Here is a 19,937-nt window from a genome sequence, read left to right on the forward strand (position 1 = left end):
TTATTGGATGTGGGGAAAACATAGTGAGAAAGGCTGAGGTAAAGGCTGAGGTACTGAATGCCGTCTTTGCCTCAGTCTTTAATAGTAAGACCAGTTGTTCTTTGGGTAGTCAGCCCCTTGAGCTGGGAGACAGGGACGGGGAACAGAATAAAGCCCCCATAATTTGAGGAGAAATGGTTATCAACTTGCCACACCACTTAGACATACACAAGTCCATAGGCCCAGATGGAATCCAGCCAAGGGTACGAAGGAGCTGGTGGAAGTGCTCCCCAAGCCACTTTCCACCATTTATCAGCAGTGCTGGCTAACCGGGGAGGTCCCAGTTGACTGGAGGTTAGCAAATGTGACACCCATCTACAAGAAGGGCTGAAAGGAGGATTCGGGGAACTACAGGCCTGTTAGTCTGAGCTTGGTGCCAGGAAAGCTTATGGAGCAGATCATCTTGAGTGCAATCATGCAGCATGTAAAGGACAACCAGGTGATCAGGCCCAGCTAGCATGGGTTTATGATAGGCAGGTCCTGCCTGACTACCCTGATCTTCTTCTATGACAAGATAACCCACTTAGTAGATGAGGGAAAGGCTGTGGATGTCATTTACCTGGACTTTAGTAAAGCCTTTGACATCATTTCCCACAGCATTCTCTTGGAGAAACTGGATCCTCATGCACTGGATGGGTGTACTCTTCACTGGGTAAAAAACAGGCTGGATGGCCAGGTCCAAAGAGTTGTGGTGAATGGAGTTAAATCCAGTTGGTGTCTGGTCACAAGTGGTGTTCCGCAGGGCTCAGTAGTGGGACCAGTTCTGTTTAATATCTTTATCAATGATCTGGAAGAGGAGATTGAGTGCACCCTCAGCAAGTTTGCAGACAACACTGATTTGGGCAGGAGTGTTGATTTACCTGAGTATAAGAAGGCTCTACAAAGGGATCTGGACAGGCTGGATTGATGTGCTGAAGCCAATTGTATGAAATTCAACAAGGCTAAGTGTGGAGTCTTGCACTTGGGTCACAACGACCCCATGCAATGCTACAGGCTTGATGAAGAGTGGCTATAAAGCTGCTTGGCAGAAAAGGACCTGGAGATATTGGTCCACAGCTGGCTGAATATGAGCTGGCAGTGTGCCCAGGTGGCCAAGAAGGCCAATAGCATCCTGACTTGTCTCAGAAATAATGTGGCCGGCAGGACTAGGGAAGTGATCATCCCCCTGTACTCGGCACTGGTGAGGCCACACCTCAAATACCGTGTTCAGTTTTGCTCCCAAAAGGGTTGTCAAGCATTGGAACAGGCTGTCCAGGGAAATGGTTGAGTCACCATCCATGGAGGTGTTTAAAAGATGTGTAGATGTGGTGCTTAGGGATGTGGTTTAGTGGTGGACTGGGCAGTGCTAGGTTAACTGTTGGACTCAATGATCTTCAAGGTCTCTTCCAACCTAAACAATTCTATGATTCTGTAATTCTAAGAAACTTCCTGATGTGACTCAGTTTCTTTTATCTGTAAATTTGAACTATTAACTTGCTCTTTAAAGTGTGAAATTCAGTCTATATGAGTTTTTTGTAATAGGTGAACTTACTAAATGCAAATCATGTTTTGTGATTGCCTTGTTCACCTACTTGTGTTCGAATAATGTTAACATTAAATATCCTTGTTCTGTACATTGAAATGAACACTGTAGTATATTAACAACTTTTGATGTTGTATTGTCTGACTTGTATCTGATTGCTCCACAAGTACTGAAAATCCCTTATGAATTAAATCATCTTCTTCTTCTTCATCATAGATATTAAGATAAAACAAAGGTTAATAGCCCATAAAAATTAATATCTATTAATTATAGGTAGCACTAACTTTTTCAATGAATACCAATAATGTAAACTGAACCCAGAGGCTTGCTGCCATTTTTATTACCTCTGCTACATAAAAGCAGCAGAAACCACCAGCTGAACTGTGCACAATCCTGTTAGAAGCTGTTACAGTTCCTTTATTCTAGCCATTGTATACAATTTTCTGTTTTCTATTAAATAGGAAAATAAGAAGTTGCTTGTTGAAAAGAACTGTTTTTCAGACCTCTATGAATAACACATTAAGTTTTCTACATGCACAAACAAGCAATTCAGTTTTATCACACACAATAGCGCAAGACCACAATACACAATATAATAGCATGTCAGTAGCTGTTGAGGAAATTTTAGATGATCCTTATCTTTCCAGCTTGCTTTACATCTCTTCAAGTGTAAAATCACCAACTGTATGCTATTAGTTTTTTCTTCTTACCGATTTATCCCCTTTCTAAATCAAGAATGATTTTTTATGCTGTTTTTGTTTCTTGGAACCACAGATTTACGTTATTCTCCCAACTCTGAAAATGTTTTTTTCCCTACTTCTTGGTACCTCTGCCTGTTATTGATTAGACAATTATAGGGTGTTTTCAAACTTGAGTCCTATTTATTTCCATTTGGTATACAATGTTAGTTAACCCACCTTACCTTCTACAGATGTTGTTCATCTTTGCGAGACAAGCATGTTTAAATGATTCAAGATAAGTGTGACAGATTCAGCGATCCCAAATTATTTAGCTGACCAAAGAGAAATTTGGTGGCAATTCATTTGTTCTACCTCACTAAAACCCAGAATGTTGCTAATGAAGAGTGTTCACTCCAACAGGAAAAAGCAGGGACTGAGGCCAGGTCGATGTTATTCATTAGGCAAATATAAACTGAAAAATATTGTTCACAATGAACTTAATCAACTCTCAGAACAATTTTCAAAGAAGTGTGGAGGTTTCACCATCATTGCCAAATTTTAAATCAAATGGACATGTTTTTTCTAATTAAATTCTCTTATTCAACAAGTTGTTGAGATTTAATCCTGATTTTTCAAAGGAGTTCTGAGAAATCCTGTGTATTTAGGTCCAGTTAAATGATCACAATGGTTGAAATGTTTAGCAGTGAAAAAATGAAAAAAACCTCTGCAGAGTTCTGGATAAGTAGACATACTTTAAACAGGCTTGTATTAGTTCAATCAAAAATGACAAAAAAAATACTTTGAAATTTCTGAATGAACATTTTCAGAATTTCCATTATGTTATTTGCTTATTCTTTTACTACTACAGGGTGAAGATAGGGGCAAGAAATCAAGTACCTTCAATAGATATAGACTGTTCAAGCTTTCTTTTCTTTACTCATAACCATTGCAGTCTTTTGCCTCTAAAGCATCACCATTTTCTTTTAAGTTTTGTGTTCATTAGACTTTATACAAAAGGAAGATATCTAATAATGAAATTAAATTTGGAGATCCAATATATTCCCTCAGAAAAAGCTATAGATTGTAGGAAAAATTGACTACTATTTTTTTTAACTCATTTCTAACTTGCTCTCCAACTCCATGCTGCCATGTATCAGAAAAGAAACTTTTTCATTTTTTTCCATTTAGATGATACCAAATGACAGTCTGTGAAGGTCTGTTTGCTGTTGTCTTTAAACACAAAGATTTCCTCCTCTACTTTTTCTTCAGTTGACATCTATGACAAACAGCTATTGGGAAAAGCTTTTGTCTGTAGATTTGTTCAATGTTTGACTGCAAAGCACTTATGCCTTGAGCTGCTTTAGAGACTGTTCTCAACCATATGGAAACCTTAGATTTGAAGGCTGGCTACTTCTCATTTGACAGATTTTAAAAGGATAGTCCTAACTGATTATGTTACTTCCATGAAAATTTTCGTTCCCAGTTATGTCACCACAGGTGATTGTCAGTGGAAGTTACGGTAACTGACCTAAAATGTCTCTTTCCTATCCCAGAAAGGTATTGTTTTCATGTAGTTTTTTCCACAACCTTACTTAACGAAGTTTTAAAAAAGAATCAGCAATGATTCTTCCTGCTTAAATCAAAAGAAAAATAGCTTGTCTCCAATAAAGAACTCTAACCAAGCAGTTTGTGCAAAGATAAGTAAAAGCTTATTAAGGATTCACACAGATGTACAGCATCTGCTACAGCCGCCTCTGTTCAGAAAGACTGCAGCTCCTATTTACCATTGAGTCATCCAAAGCCTGTCATCTGTGTCAGTGCTATTCAGAATCATCCTGACACTGTCAAGTAATTTGGGTCCTTGATCCTTTCCAGAATATCATAATAGTAATTCTCACTTTCAGTGGCATTTTCTCTCTCTCCATTGTTTTTTTTTTTTATGTTTTTTTTTTTAATTTCCTATCTGAAACTGAAAGAGGGTAGATTTAGATTAGATAAAAGGGAGAAATTTTTCACTGGGAGGGTGGTGAGGCACTGGAACAGGTTGCCCAGGGAAGTTGTAGATGCCCCATCCGTGGAAGTGTTCAAGGCCAGATGGGATGAGGCTTTGGGCAACCTGTTGTAGTGGAGGGTTTCCCTGCCTATGGCAGGGGAGTTGGAACTAGATGATCTTTGAGATCCCTTCCAACCCTAACCATTCTATGATTCTATGATTCCTGTTGTAGCAAATCTTTCCCGTCTAGTTGATTTCCTACACGTCTACTTCTAAGCATCTCATCCTTTTCTTCTTTTTCTGGAGGTCCCCAAGCATTTTCCTCTATATTCCTCTCTGAATTTAAGAGGCCACCAACTCCTATATTTTTGAATTTTTGGAATACTGACTATGATTATTTCTAGATTAGGACTACAGAGTTGATTTTAACCTTGTTCACACAACAGGAAGCAATGCACAATCCCCAGCCAAGAACTGCTAATTGTCTTTGTGGCTGGAAACTCATGCCGTATTTCAGCTGCCCCTCAGGAAACCAGGAGTAATCGTTATAAATATCATATTAACCACAGGAATTAAGGGGATAAAATACTATGAGACTTTAATGAAGTCCTAATAAAATTTAAATATGTTCTGTATCTATACTTCAGTCCAACAGGTTTCACATTATGCTATGTTTCACATTAACCAATCCAGTATGTCCCAGATCTTTGCAGTAGGGTTAAAATATTTCTGAACGCATAGCTAAACTGATATGTCCTTACGTGGTATAATGACTGAGTAGCAGAGATGTACGTAAATAGCATATGAGATCACACTGACAATAAAAGATGACATTGTATAGACATGAGAATTTTCAGAGTTTGAAAAATAAATGATTTTGTAGTTTGAGACCTGTGGACCTAAGACAAGTACAGTATCTATGGATTCTGTCAGAATGCATTACTTGTTAAAAAAAGACCAAATCAGTGTTAGTTACCAGTTTGGCCATGAAGATCCAAAATGCCTCTGAAGTAGGAAGGCACTTGACAGCTCAACATAGTTTCTTGCTAGAAGATATTGATGATTATTTTTTGTTTACTTCATCTAGGAACAAATTACAGTTGTGTGATAGTCTTGATAAACTCTGGAACGGATTTTGCATGACAATGATCATAGTCAGAATATAAGATATATTCCTAAAGTTGTCATCCTGGACATATCACTGCTGCCTCATACAGAGGCCACTGCATTTAAATCAGTGGTCACTCCTAAAACCGCAATAAAATCCCGCAGTAATGACATCCAGGCCACTAATTGACTTCATTTTCTCCTGGACCAAGGAAGTAATCCAAGTGACTTGCTAATAAATATAAAAGAAATTAAGGTTCTTTGTCTCTTCTGAGGGATTTTCTTTTTGTACAGAAGTTTTACAAATTAAGTCCTGAAACCATGTTTTCAGAGTGCATGATTTTTATATTTTTCATTTTCACTTGCGTTATGCCACAAGATACATCTTGAACTCATTACTATCATTAGGAAGAGAAGATTGCTTGGTTGGAGAACCAAGATATCCGTTGCTGTTTTTGTTAATGCATCATATGCTATTTCCGTAGAAAGTTCACAGTACATCTAAAACCAAATAAGCAAACAGAACTGTTTTGCAGCTGATATTACTTCATATGTGTAGCATATAAAACACAGTAGAACAAAGGTTTTGAAATGTTTATTTTGCTGTCTGAGAGAAAGAAGCTACTCAATATTGTGAAACAAAACTTCTATAGAGAGAAGTAGCTTGAGGATGATAGAGGTCTCGAGCCCTGAGGATGTTCTCTGAAGATATCATCTCCTAGCCAGATCCCAAGTACTTCAGTTAAATTGCAGCAATGTTCTGGCTAACCTTTGAATAGTTTACCTGTAAGGACAAGGACAAAGAAATTCTATCTGCAAAGCTGTGAGTAGGAGAAAAGTCAGTGAAGGGGTCAACTTTTAGAATAGTTCGCGTAAAGGCTGAATCCCCAGCTCTAAAACCCATTTTTCTGCCTAAGGATTTTGAGAGAAATGCAATTAATCTAGAACTGTGTTTTGTATTTTATTTGCTTTTCTGCTTTGTAGGTAGGAACTTGACCATATATTTTAATTTAAGTCTGGTTTCTTTTATTTTCAGATTGAACAATAGGTGTAACTAATTTCTTCAGAATGTTTGAATCTAGAGATTATTTGCTGACAAGTTTCAGGGGTTAACATTAAGGGCTGGCATTGCCACATGTTGGGTTTTAGGATGTTGCACACAAAGCACAGCAGGCAAAAAGGTATATTAGTGGAGAAAAAAAAATCGTTTGCCTAATTTAATAGGCTAATAAATGTCATTGTTAGTCCAGTTACAATAATACTACCATTCATAGTAAAAAAAAAATGAAAAAAAAAAAGCCTCTGTTAAAATGCAATTGTTACACAGAAAAACTTTCCTAATATCTACCCTTTTTTTCTGGTGTAATGCTCATCCTTCTGGTCTCCCTCTGGGTCTTAAGCTTGACAGCATCAGTCCTCCAAAGGTGCAGGGGTTGGATGGTGATGTCAAATTGCTGTCAATGCCTGAACAACTTTGCTTGGAGAGCTAGTAAACTGTTCCTCAACAGTTTTGGGATTTGGCTGGATTTATTTTTATGCATTATCTTAACACAATCTGCATAAGTGAACTTCCTCTTTATTATTCGGTTTTCTATTTCAGTTATTCAGTTTTCTATTCTCTGCTTTATCTTAAGTGGTTTAACAAGATTGTGTTCCTGTATTGCATTTACACTTTTGGATATCGGGTGCCATCCTGTATTTACACTCTTGCAAACAACTTTTTGTTCTAGTATCATAGATAATTCAGTCTGTACAGATGTTTACTCATACCTCTATAAACTCAAAATATGCTAAGCTAAACCTGACTGCTAAACAACTGCTATCATAAATAGAAGACGCTAAAATCAACTGACCCCAAGACAAATGTCAATCAAATCCTTAGACCCTGCCTTGTAAGGCCACTAAAAAGCCTTTTGGTAGTAGTAGAAAGAAACTACGTTTACTAGTCTACAGAAGTGCTCCCTTCAGTAGAAACAATATTCCTACTACAGAAAGTGTTTAGCTATGAAAAATGTAGCATATTGTGGGTTCTGTCATTCACAGAACTGCTGTTTTAGGACGTAAGTCAAATTAATAGGCAAAAGATACTTTCCAAGAGGGATTCTTCTTACTAGCTTTGTCTATTTTATTGAGTACTAAGAAACAAAAAGAAAACAGTGTAGAGCTTAATTCTGCCGTACTACAGAAATCTGTAAATCTCAAATGATGAAGAGTATAAATATTATGACTATGAAAATACTTAACTCAGGAAATATATATATGTTACTCACAGTGGAAAATATTAGCTAAACTATCTGTTTCAAAAGTTTATAAACGATGTCAAGGAAACAACTTTGGAAAAGGCAAAAGTGTTGAGTAATCGTTCTATCCCGTTCATTTACAAGAGTCAGTAGGAGACACATGTATATATATGTTTCCAGTTACTGTCTGCTATATGAAGTGTGCTATATAAATTTCCGTCTCCTGGAAATTTGTAACAAGCAGTACAATTTTTGGTTGTACATAAAAACTAGAAGGATTTAACAGCGCCAGTGTCTTTACAGATTTCATAACACTTTGCAGATTTTGATTAAAATCTGCCATAGCTTCAGAACTTGACTGTGTTTTCAGAGATCGAACTAAGAGATACGTATATCCAAGAAAAGTTTAAAATGAAAATAAGTATATATCTGGCAAAAATAATCAGATATTTGACATATGTCAAAAATTCAATTACACCTGAACTGAAGCGATTACAGTTTCCTTTCAACCATAGATTCAAGACATTTTTGTGTGTGTTTGGGTCTAGGAAAAGATTAAGAAAAGGAGAAGGTGTCATAGTCTTGATTTACTTGCTAGTACTTTATCTTAGGGTAACATGAACTTTCTTTAAGACAGAAAAGATGAAGCTTGGTGGATTTTTTTGTGGCTGGGCACTAAGAAGAAAGTCACACTTGTATACAAAGCATATAACATTGCATCTGTGACTCTTGCATTTTCAAAATATTTATGTGGTTATTTTTAAGTTTTTGTTAAGATTTTTGGCAGGTTACTAAGTGCTGGTAGACTGTTTTGTTATATACGGAACAGAGTTAATTCACTGTAATAGAGGCAGGGAGAAGTTGAGTGGGACACTGTTTCCCCATTATCACAATAGGGCAGAACATGTAAGATCCTGTTTCTAAAAAATATGAGTATCTATTCCTCCACTCACCTTGGCAATCCCTCTCCATCCACACTGTGTTTCCAGTCTTTCTTCTGTATCATTATTTATCAATTAATCTCTCTTGAGAACATCAAGATTATATTTAAATGTGTGCAGAAATAAAATGAAAATTTAGTTTAAGAAGGGCCAATTGACCTAATGTAACTGAGTCTATTGTCTGTTTTTAAATGTGTCACAAATAGAATCAGTCAGAGAAAAGATATATTGATGTGTCTTTTACCATGCTAATGCAGAAGAGATTTTACATTTTTTCCTTTGACTTTGTAGTATGCTTCCTGCTTTCTGTGACATTGGATCTAGGACATTACTGTGCTGCAGACTTTTAGATTTTAGATGATCTCGCAAAATTTTATCAACAAAGTTATCATCAGGCAAATACGATGATAAACAATTTTCAAATGTATAAAATGGTCAAAGGAAGATGGGATAGATCTACTGTCTGTCATATTATTGGATGGAAAAGAAAAGGTTTGGAAGGAAAAAGCAAGAGAAACTGCCAGTCTGCCATAAAGTTTTAGAAAAAGGACCATAGGATAATTAGAAAACTTTTACTACTCTCATTCCTGGTTATTCTTCACTCTGTACTCTTATCCATTTGGCATTCCCTCTGCCATGTGACATCCGTATAATGCAGTCTGGCCTCCTCCACTCATTCTGCTCTCTTGCCATAGCATCATTTTGCAAGTTACTGTCTGTGCCGGTTACCCTTTTTCTGGTCCTTCAAGTGTTTTGTTTGTTTGTTTTTTTCCAGTCCTATTGCGCACTATTCCCTGTCTTTACAATCATTTTCCTTTTCTGACCTGTGTCTTATGTGTTATTCTGTACTTCTGTTCAACCTTGCTTTCTTTTTGTTCTCATCTCCTGCTGTTCAGCTGTGTCTTTTCTAATGTACTTGCTGACTGGATTTCTGTAAAGTGAACCCAAAGTCCATCATCACAGCACCTCTGAAGGGAAATTGCAAAGATATTCTCTGCTGCCAAGTCAAATGCATAAGGCAACAGCAGAGATGGAAAATATATTTGAATGTGGCATGTATACGAATGTCAGGTGTTTTTTTTAAGATTTAACAGGTCTGTAACACCTACCCAAAGTCAAAGTTGCAGGTACCAGAGTTTCTGAGATAAGAGGGATGTTCTGTGATAAACCAGTTTAGGAGGTTATGTAATTACTGGAGAACATTCTTACACATAATTTGATAATCAGATGTGATATAGAAGTGATGGAGACGTTCTGAAATATATTAAGCAATGATCTTATACTGGGGTTAAAAAAAATTGTCTATATATCCTCAATAAGGGACTGTGATCTTTATGATCTGTTAAGTGTATTTTTTAAAGTTTTCTCGCAAAGATCTTAAGTGTAATTTTTCATGTTTTAGTTATAACCATAGAGATGAATTACTGTACTGAAAAACACTTTTTCCCTCAGTATGCCCAACCCATGTAAGCTTAGTTGTTACTGCACTTCAACAGTAAATTAATGTAATAGTTATTTCTGTCAAAGCAATGATTTTGGTTATGGCTTCAACTGCACTATAGGCTATTAGTTAGAGAAGGATAATTTTATAAATGAAAAGGAAACTTTCTACTTGGCCTTTTAGACATGCTTCGTTTAAAAACAAAATAAATTGCATTAAATGAAACAACATATTTAATTACTGAGCTCTGTTCTCAATCCATTTATTTTAATCTAAATAGCAAATATTTAGCTTGTATCCGTTATTTTGTACCAGAAATAAATTCTTCTGAATTAAATCTCTTAATGAAATCAGCCAGAAAGTCTCTGCCAGAAGTATACAAAATTGTATTAACACAAGATTCATAAAATGGCAAACAAGTCTTATAATCATGCTGTATCTAATATATTTTATTGTGTGTTTATGATAGTGATGGTGTGAAGCTTTTCAGTTAAAGACTCAAACATTCATTCTTTTATTTGTGCCATTTATTTCTTAAAGCAACTTCTCAAGCTTTAACCAGTCATTTGTGAAATTGTTTATTAGCACTTGGATTGCATATTCATGACTTAACTTTGTCAACTAAGGAGCTCAGTAACTCAGGAGGGATCTTATTAATGTATAGAAATATCTGAAGGGAGGGTGCAAAAAGGACGGAGCCAGGCTCTTTTCAGTGGTGCTCAGTGACAGGACCAAAGGCAATGGGCACAAACTGAAACACAGGAACTTCTGTCTGAGCATAAGTAAATACTTTTTGTACTGCGAGGGTGACTGAGCACTGGAACAGGTTGCACAGAGAGTTTGTGGAGTCTCCATCCTCAGAGATATTTAAAAGCCTTCTTGGACATGGTCCTTGGCAACCAGCTCTAGGTGACTCTGCTTGAACAGTGGAGTCGGGCCACATATGTACCAGAGGGTCGCTTCCAACTTCAACCATTCCATGATTCTGTGAAGCTTTCAGAGGCAGAGGAAAGGACAACTCTAACTTTTGGTGGAAGAATCCATAATTCAGGAAGCAAAGACTCCTAGAAATACAATCATCGTAGACCATCTGTGAGAGGAATCTCTCTTGCATTCCACCTACCTAATTAAACTGTACTGAGGGAAGGAAAATGGTGATGTAAACATTAAATAGCAGGATGAGATTAATTTAACCATTAGCATTTTACATACTTATTGTATTAGCTCTTTTACTTACCTTATTGTATATAAGTTGAACTAACTTGAAGTGCATTACATTCCATTTTCTTTGTCCCAGAGAGGATGCAAATAGGGGGTTTAGCATAACATATGTGCCCTGAGAAACCATAACTTAGATCAACTTATACTTTGGTTATCAATTTGGCTCTTTATGTCTGAGAGGACATGACAGACTGAGTAACCAATTATCTTCCTGATTAATTTCAGATACAGAAAAAAACATTCATAACTTCACTGATTTATGGTTAAAGACACATGACTAACTGACATTTTAGTAATACATACGCCCTTCAAATATTTGTCTTGAGATGGTAAAGTTTGTTTCATATCTTCCTCAGAGATGTAAGTCATTCATCTTTGACTACTTTTTTGTATAAATACCATAGAACTGTAGAACAGCTCAGTTTCTTGGGAAAGGAAGCCTAGATGAGATTATCTAGCACCCTGTCCAGTTTTGTCTTGAAAACCTCTGGTGATGGGGACTCCGCCACATCCCTCATGAGGTCATTCCAGTCATTGATTGTTCTCACTGTAAAAATTTTCTTTCTTATGTTAAGAAGAAACTTCTCCTTGTGCAACTTGTACCTGTTGCCCTTGTCCATTCCGTATGGCTCCTTGTGAAGAGAGAGCCTCCATTCTCTTAGTAGATGCCCTTTAAGTACTGGAAAACTGTGTTAAGGTCCCCTCTGAGCCTTCCCTTCCCCAGGGTGCAAAGATCTAACTCCTTCAGTCTTTCCTCATAGGGCAAATTGTCCAGTGCTTTCATCATCTTTGCAGTCCTCCTTTGGACCCTCTCCAGTCTGTCCACATCTTTTTTGAATTGTGGGGACCAGAACTGGACACAGTACTCCAGATGCAGCCTGAACAGTGCTGAATAGAGTGGGATGATCACATCTCCATCTCTACTAGAAGTGCCTCTGCAGATGCAGCCCATGGCCCAATTTGCCTTTTTTTTCTGCAGCGGAGCACTGCTGACATGTTCAGCTCATTGTCCACCAGGATGCCTAGGTGGCGTCCCCAGCCACGCAGATCATAGTCTGTACTGGGCTTTTTGGTTATGTCATCCCAGGCACAGTACCTTGCACTTGTCTTTGTTGAAGTTCATGTGTTTCTTGCTAGCCTTCTTTTTCAGGCTGTCTCTGTAACTTGTCTTTCCCTTCTGATATGTCCACCTCATCAGTTTAGTGTCATCAGCAAACTTGGTGAGAACCTCTGCCTTGTCAACATTATATGTAACTAGTTTCCTTGCCCTGTTTAACAAAGGGACTGTCTTCCCTGTGCTTCTGCTTACTACTCACATATATGAAGAATCTTCTCTTGATGTTCTTGATAATTTTGGCCAATTTCAGTTCTAGCTGAGCCTTAGCCTTCCTGACTGCATTTCTGCATGCCCTGGCAAGGTTCTTGTAGTCCTCAATGAGTATCTGGCTTCCTTTCCATAGCTGATGTGCTGCTTCTTTGCTTTTAAGTGCACCCAAAAGCCAGAGTGGCTTCTTATTCTGCCTTCTTCCTATCCCTTTTTAGGGGTTGCACTGTTCTTCAAACCACCTGCAGTTCACTGAGATAAGTGTCTACATCTGCCTTAGAAAACAAGAATGTATTACATGTATTCTTAAAAGCAGAAGCAAGACAGAGAACAGTGATCTACCACCATCACAGAATTGTGGAACCACAGATTTGTTTAGGTGGTAAGGAACCACTTGAGATGATCTTATTCGAACTCTCCCTTCCTCAACAGGGTCATCTAAAGCAGGTTGTCCAGGACCATATCCAGTTAGGTTTTGAATATCTTCACAGATGAAGACTGTTGACTGTTGTTTGATGGCTGTCGATCGGAAAATTTTGTTTGTGTTTACTCATTAAAACTGACTAATTATAATACTGATGTAGCAAAACTGACACAGACTGCTGCATTCTCACAGTTCATTAATGAGAATCCTTAGCAGGGGATTGTGATCATGTTTTACTGAAAGGGACTAAAACTCATTGAGGCATTAAAAAAAAAAAGATGATTGTGCAAACAAAAATGAACCCACCCTTAATAACAGTTGAGGCAGAAATGCTGTCTAAACTTTATTAAACTCTTCGAATTTAGCTCTGAAGCACTTTTGGAAGAGCTACCATAAAAAAATCTTAGTCTTCATATGTGAGCCAGGCTTTTATCTCTTTTAGCAGGTGAAAATAAATGAAGAATACCTAGGCCTGACTTTTATTATGCATTTCATATACTTACTGGAGTGCTAGCATTATCTCACTCTTAACTGCGTGACATCAGTCCTCCTTTTCTGGATGAGTTCCTTGAGAAATAATTACCAATCCTTCCCCAGGAGAAGCTGTTGTCTGTGAATATTTTGGAGATTACCCTTTCCAGATTCTGAGGATAATGGTAGAAAACAGATCTGATTATATTGGGTTGACATTTACATGGCCAGTAGTAATTTTAGCAGAGCTATCTGTGGTTTTAACTGAAAGGATTCTGTACCAATAATCATAGAATCATAGAATCTTAGAATGGTTAGGGTTGGAAGGGACCTTAAAGATCATCTAGTTCCAACCCCCCTGCCATGGGCAGGGAAATCGTCCACTACACCAGGTTGCCCAAAGCCTCATCCAACCTGGCCTTGAACACTTCCAGGGATGGGGCAGCCACAGCTTCTCTGGGCAACCTGTTCCAGTACCTCACCACCCTCAATGTAAAAAATTTCTTCCTTATATCTAATCGAAATCTCCCCTCTTTCAGTTTAAATCCATTGCCCCTTGTCCTATCACTCCACGCCCTTGTAAAAAGTCCCTCTCCAGCTTTCCTGTAGGCCCCCTTTAAGTACTGGAAAGCTGCTATAAGATCAACCCCGGAGCCTTCTCTTCTCCAGACTGAACAGCCCCAACTCTCTCAGCCTGTCTTCATAGCAGAGGTGCTCCAGCTCTCAGATCATCTTTGTGGCCCTCCTCTGGACCCGCCCCAGTAGCTCCATGTCCTTCTTGTGTTGGGGACTCCAGAGCTGAATGCAGTATTCCAGGTGGGGTCTCACGAGAGCCGAGTAGAGGGGCAGAATCACTTCCCTCGACCTGCTGGCCACACTTCTTTTGATACAGCCCAGGATACGATTGGCTTTCTGGGCTTCCAGTGCACATTGCTGGCTCATGTTGAGCTTCTCATCCACCAGCACTCCCAAGTCCTTTTCCTCAGGGCTGCTCTCAATCCATTCTCCGCCCAGCCTGTACTTGTTCTTGGGATTGCCCCGACCCATGTGCAGGACCTTGCACTTGGCCTTGTTGAACTTCATGAGGTTCTCACAGGCCCACCTCTCCAGCCTGTCAAGGTCCCTCTGGATGGCATCCCTTCCCTCTAGCATGTCCACAACACCACACAACTTAATGTCATCTGCCAACTTGCTGAGGGTGCACTCAATCCCACTGTCCATGTCTCCAACAAAGATGTTAAATAGCACTGGCCCCAGTACTGACCCCTGAGGAACACCACTCGTCACAGGCCTCCACGTGGACATTGAACCGTTGACCACAACTCTTTGAGTGCGACCATTCAGCCAATTCCTTATCCACCGAGTGGTTCATCCATCAAAACCATGTCTTTCCAGTTTAGAGACAAGGATGTCGTGTGGGACGGTATCAAATGCTTTGGATAAGTCCAGGTAGATGATGTCAGTTGCTCTTCCCCTATCCATCAATGCTGTAACCTCATCATAGAAGGCCACCAAATTAGTCAGGCAGGATTTGCCCTTAGTGAAGCCATGTTAGCTGTCACCAATCACCTCCTTATTTTCTATGTGCCTTAGCATAGTCGCCAGGAGTATCTGCTGCATGATCTTGCCGGGCACAGAGGTGAGACTGACTGGCCTGTAATTCCCTGGGTCTTCTTTTTTCCCCTTTTTAAAGATGGGGGCTATGTTTCCCCTCTTCCAGTCATTGGGAACTTCACCAGATTGCCACGACTTCTGAAATATGATGGATAGTGGCTTAGCAACTTCATCTGCCAGTTCCCTCAGGACCTGCAGATGCACCTTCTCTGGTCCCATGGACTTGTCCACCTTCATAATTTTAATGGAGAAACTATCAAGAGAAAAAAAAACAAACAAACAAACAAAAGAGACCACTCTTAAAATATTCCCCATTAGACTTGAACAAGACATGGTTAGGTAAGCCTCATCTCTCGTTTTCAATTAGAGGAATCTGAACTGAGAGCTGTTCTGGTTACAATCAATGGGAGGCACTCTAAGATGCTACAGACTTAATAGCAACACACCAAGGAGAGAGTCCTTTCAACATCTAGAAAACCTGCCATCAAAGTACCTTACTTATATGAAAAATACATGGCTTTAAGATAAAGTTGGATGAGAGGATGATGATTTTTTTCAAAGATATTGCAGGATATTTTGCTCATGGCCATCACAGTTTTATCAGTGTGACACTGCCTGGGATGCTGGCTCTAAAACATTTTCCTAAGCTACTGTAGAGGCAAAAAATGCATTATTACCCATCTCTATTCCTTCCAAATAAAATCCCAGCTGTGGGGATCCACTGCTTCATCACTTTAAGCAATTTTAGCTCTCTCAGTTTTCTAGGGATGGCACAGAAATTACGCAGAACTCAACCACAGTGCAGTGCCCCATAGAAGTGAAGCAGGGAATTTGAGATATACTAATTTTGATTTAATGATTTAATTTGATTCTGAGTTCTGGGCTCAAGTGTCAAAAGATGCAGTGCCCAAGGAATCTTTTACAGAATCGGTGCTCTCCACCAGCCTTTGGAGGCAAGACAAGGCTTAAAAACAGGTTGTCTAAAAGAGAAATAAGGCAGGACACAGATCTCCACATGCTTCTCTCTAAGGCAGTTGACTCTAATTGCAGCCGTTTGTTAGAATCAGTTGGCTTCAGTGTCTTAAAGGGTCAGCTGAGCTTACTCTGCTAACTATCACTGTTTCCTAATGGCCTGGAAGACAGTGAAATGGAAGTAGAGTGTTAACAAAATCTGGCCCAATGCTTTTTACCAAATGTGATGCAACTTTATTCTGAAAAGAGCTTTGCTATGAATTTCTTATGAAGAATTTGTGAATACCCATTGCAGTATGCTTACATGAAGATAAAGGATCAGTCATTGGGATTGGTTCTTGGTATCCTAGTACAGTACTTGAGGTCTACAGGCAGATAAGAGCAACTTGGTTGGTAATGCTGATTTGTATTAAAGTTGTCCACATAGATATTATTGTCTGCTGTGCCAGCAGTTGCTGGCTCACATTCTGTAAATGGGAAATAGAAAAAGAGAAGCGTGGAGCCATGTGTCATTTTTGCAATTAGGCCTATTCCATCTATCTTATTAACCAGACAAAATCATAAGGAAATAAATCTGTACTAGCAGTTAATGATCAGTTGGTTAGTTGACAGCTGCAGGCAAGCCCAGTAATATAAAAATTACTGTCATTATGAACAGCTTCTACTAAGATTTTTTTATTAAAAATATGAACTCATTCTGTTTCAACAGTTATATTATAAAATTTGTCTCTTCATGATCTTTAATAACCAATTTTCTGCCAGAATGACCCAGAATGGTATCATATGGGTTCTGTATTAAAATTTATTTTAAAAACTAAGCCACTATGTCCTGTAACAGGTGTAATTAAGCTACAATTCAAACAGATTATGCAATGCATATTAGTAACCAGTGTATTATAGTGTAGCTAGGTATTAGTTTACAATCTGTTCTATTTGCCATGTTAAAAGAGTTGCAATCAAAATTAGTAAAACTCTGTTCTAAATAAAAACTTCTGGAAAGATTTGTTTGTTTGTTTTCTGTTTGGGTTTTATTTTGGTTTTTTTTGAAGTTGCAAATCACCAGAGTATATTATTCTGGTAAAACACTAGGGACCAAAATTTAGCTTGAACAGCTACTTGGATATTTTGCAATCAGTAAGATGCTGAGGTAGCAGCAATTTGTTATTTGCAGTGTATGGGCATCACTGTAGAGGCCATAGAGAGGGAATACTTTCTTGGTATTCCCAGCAGAATACATGAGGTCCACAGACAAATAGGAGAAACTTGATCGATCATGCTGATTTATACTCAAATTACCCACATACATATTATTGTCTGCTGAGTACTGATGAAAAAGCTGGGGTGATGTTTTCCTACGCTTCTGGGAAAAGGCAGAGGGAATGTTTTTAAAGCACACGAAGTGGTTTGTGGAGAGCTAAAGCTGCTTTTGCACTTCTGAGGGGAGATGGTCCTCTGTCCTGCACAGCCTTTCAGCAACATGAGGAGCAGCCAGCCACAAGGACCTAGAAGGACAAAAGAGAGAAAATACCCAAGAAGGAAATGACTACGAACCACAGATAGACTTGCCCAGTGTTGCAGTATAATAGATATATATGTGCACGTTTGTGTATGTGCATAACTGTATACAGTGATCTCTCTCTATGTAAATACACAGACACGTGCCATGTGTATGCAGTTATATATATACTTATAGAAACATACTGCTAAGGAATTAGAGATCTCTGTGATGGGAATGCTTAGAGCGCTAAAAAATTAGGCCTTTTTTAAACTTTAAAACAAAATGTTAAATTTATTAACAACAAACATCATACTAACAAGTGTTTCTCACACTGTTAATCACTCTTACTACATGTATTAGACTGTTATTCCTTAACAATCATGTGCTAAATTAGCAAAAAGTATACAATTCCATGAAGCTGATGCCATAGAGCTAACATTGATTACTTGAGTCCTTGATGTTTATCTGTCATGGAGGTCAAAGTGATGAGGCTTGAAAGAGAACACTTTCATGGGAGAAGTTGGAACTAAAGTGGTCCTGTCAGCTTTATTATCAATCTTTCCTTGGTCATCACCAGTGCTTTATGCTTCTTGCTCCCTCCTTTTTTTTCTTGCTCCCTCCTCCTCCAAAGGGCAATCTCAACAGCTCCCCATGCTGTTTGTTTTGGTTTTGTCAATCATCCATCTTGTGTATTCAGCAGGATGTTCTGCCTATTTGCAGTCCCTTCTGCTCACTTTGTACCTCATCTTGCAACTTCTGTTACCTGGATACCTCCTACATGCAACTTCATATGTCTTTGCCCCTTTGGTGGTCACATTGCTCACAAACTTAATTAAAATGTCTGTATGTTGTGTTTGAATGTGCCATAATGGTGTTGCAAAGTGTTTACGTACTGTTCTTGTTTACATTATTTTGGTATGCATGTATTTGGATTCAAAGCAATCTAATTCTAATTATATCCTGAAGAATAAAATTCTGATTTATAGATATTACAGCCTTCTGCCTTCACTATGCCAGAAGAGGCCCGAAGTGAGCAAATCACAGTAGAGAGCTGCCTCTTCTCTCACAGAAGGAGAATAGTGCATCAGTGCTGTAGTTGACTTCTGTTCTAGAGGTGTGAATCCCAGTTGAGATGTTTCCAGAAGCATGACAACAATGCTTGTGGTCAGCTTAGTTATTTCAGATACTAGATGAAATATTAGTTGCTAATTTTTAAAGGTTTTCAAAAAACCCTTTGAACATATTATTGCCAACAATATGTATACATATATATTGTATATCTTTTAAATCTTGGGTATGTACTTGGTAGATAATGCTTCAACTAGGGAGATTAAGATCTAACAAAAAAAAATCTTAAATCTTTATTAAAAGAAAAAAGAGAAGAAAAATGGTTTATTTTTTCATCTAGATATTAGCATTTTTAATGCAGATATTTTTAAGCTATTTCAAGATGCAAGACTTTTCAAGTAATTACTCCAAAGACAAATTGCTCATGCCATGATGAACTTCTACAGATACACAAAAATTAAGCAAGTATGAGTGTAAAGCAGCTGGTTAATTTCCATAACTACTACATGATAAAACTTATACATACAGAAATCCAGATACATTTAGGTAAGAATCCTGTACTGTTTGTAGAATGCATAGTAACGTGAGGCAGTGGTCTATATCTGAGGTCTTGAGGCATTGCTATGGAAAGAGGCAGAAATCCTGCAGGCAGAGTGGTTTGTCTGTGACTAATCCCAGCCTTCCTAATTTAAGATTAATTTTCCAATCCTAATTTAGTTAGTTTAATTTAAGAGTGTTTCTAGTTAAAAGCTTTATAGCTACAGAATCATACTGACTCCAGTGGGATTACATACTGTAGGAAGTATCTGAATAACAGTACAAGATAATTCTTCATAAAGGTAATCAGCCTGGACAGGGCAATTTATTACTTTGAATATGATGCTAGTCTATCCAAGCTACTTTGGATGTCTTTGTTCAAGGTTGCTGTTTGTGTTGCAGGAATAAATGATAGCAACAACAGATAGTGAGGTAGCAATAGAAATTTTAATGTCCAGTAGGCTTCATAATTAAATGCTAGCAGAGGATTGATGCAGATGAGGAGTCCTGACTTTTTTCTGCGTTTTGGACAGCTATCTTTCAAACCCTTCTCTCCCACCTTACTGTGGCTTACTCATCCTTTTTTTTCGCTTCTGGTTAAACCTGTCTGTCATCATTTTAGTCTGTCTCCCTACATGTCCACCTTCATTTCCAAAATTCCATGCATCCACTTCTTTTTTTATTTTGTCCTTCCCAAGACTGCATTACAATTTTCTTATCACCCACTTTGCTACAGCTCTCAGTACTGAGTTCTTCACCCTCAAGTCACTTAGTCTGTAGGAAGGTGTCTTTTGGAGCATAAGATAAAATTTCCCTGCTGACATTTTTGGAGCAAACAGCAGCCT

The 19,937-nt window shown here is 38.3% G+C and overlaps 1 protein-coding gene across 1 annotated transcript in view; it reads left to right on the top strand.

Annotated features, from left to right (window-relative positions):
* Positions 1-19,937, top strand: part of CFAP47 (cilia and flagella associated protein 47) — a 343,401-nt gene that overhangs the window by 285,836 nt on the left and 37,628 nt on the right. The window lies entirely within an intron of this gene.

The sequence above is a fragment of the Tauraco erythrolophus genome, chromosome 1 (genome assembly GCF_009769465.1).
Source record: "Tauraco erythrolophus isolate bTauEry1 chromosome 1, bTauEry1.pri, whole genome shotgun sequence".
In the NCBI taxonomy this organism is placed as follows: domain Eukaryota; kingdom Metazoa; phylum Chordata; class Aves; order Musophagiformes; family Musophagidae; genus Tauraco; species Tauraco erythrolophus.